A 1,539-nucleotide genomic window follows, 5' to 3' on the forward strand; every position below is an offset into this window, starting at 1 on the left:
GGCATCATTGATGGACTCGGGGGTGGCAGCGGTGGTGAGGTTGGCCCAGGATTGAGCATTGTTTCGTTCTGCTGTGCATGGGGTCGCTATGAGTCGGTTCAGACTCGATGGCACCTGACAACAACAACAACAACAAGGAGCCGCTGGTTAGCTTGAACCACCAACCTTGCAGTTTAAACTGACTTTGCAGTCCAGTGCATTAACTCCCAGTGCTACACCAGCACTTCTTGTGGGAACACAAAGCCTTTTATTTCCCCAGTGGAGAGACTTGCAGGCTTGCACCATAGACACTGTGGTTTGCAGTCCAGTGCTTATAGCATGGAACCACTGCACTCCCATGTATATAAATATAGTTGTTTTTGATGTTGAGATTATACACTGCACAACATTCAACAATTTCTGTATGTACAATTCAGTGACATTGATTACTATTTTTTAATGAAAATAACATTAGATGTTTTTTGCACCCTAATACTGTGAAGTATTTTCATAAGCACATTATGTTAATTTTTTACAGTAATATTAAAATTATGTAATCACTCTCACCCTCTTTTTCTGAGTTGTTCCTCTCCCATTAATGTAAATTTACAACCCCCAATGGCTCCTTTGTAATCTTTGAGATCTCAGTTTGATCCTATATGGATAGTTCTTAAGCAACATAATGCTCAAGGCAAACATTTTATGATTGTTAAGCTAAACTGCTGTTTGGTTTTAAGATGACTTCAGGGGATGTTTTTAAAAGATTATCTCTGGGCAATATTTTCAAGGCTCCATCCAGTCTACATGACTCCAGAAAATCTGATGTTAGGTACCATTAAGTCTGTTTTGATTCATAGTGTCCCTATGCATAATAGAAAATCTGTAATACATGAGACTTTCCAATTCTACTCTGCATTATCCATCTTTTGATTAGGATTCTCCTACAGAATCTTTGGTTACAATGTTCAGTCATTGTAACGTGGCACCATCTAGTTCTTCTGTTTGTATGTCAAAAGAGGCAGTGGTTTATGGAGATAATCACATATTCCAAGTTGTTAGATGTCATCGACTCAGTTCTGACTCATAGCAACATTGTGCATAACAGAACAAAACATTGCCTGGTCTTGTTCCACCCTCACAATTGTTGTTATATTTGAGTCCATTGTTACTGCCGCTGTGTCAGTCCATCTCACTGAAGGCTTTCCTCTTTTTTGATGACCCACTACTTTACCAAGCATGATGACCTTCTATATGAACTGATTCCCCCCTATGATATGTCCAAAGAACAAAAGACTGTCTTATTATCTTCACGTTCAATGAACATTCTGGCTGTACTTCTAAGACTGATTTGTTTGTTTTTCTGGCAGTCCATGGTACTTTCAATATTCTTTGCCAACACCAAAATTCAAGTGCATAGATTATTTTACAGCCTTCTTTATTGATTGTTCAACTTTAACATGTATATGTTGTTGTTGTCAGGTGCCATCGAGTCAGAACTGACTCACAGCGACCCCATGCACAGCAGAACGAAACAATGTCCGATCCTGGGCCAACCTCACT

The sequence above is a fragment of the Chrysochloris asiatica genome, unplaced genomic scaffold (assembly GCF_000296735.1).
Source record: "Chrysochloris asiatica unplaced genomic scaffold, ChrAsi1.0 scaffold00059, whole genome shotgun sequence".
Taxonomy (NCBI): Eukaryota; Metazoa; Chordata; class Mammalia; order Afrosoricida; family Chrysochloridae; genus Chrysochloris; species Chrysochloris asiatica.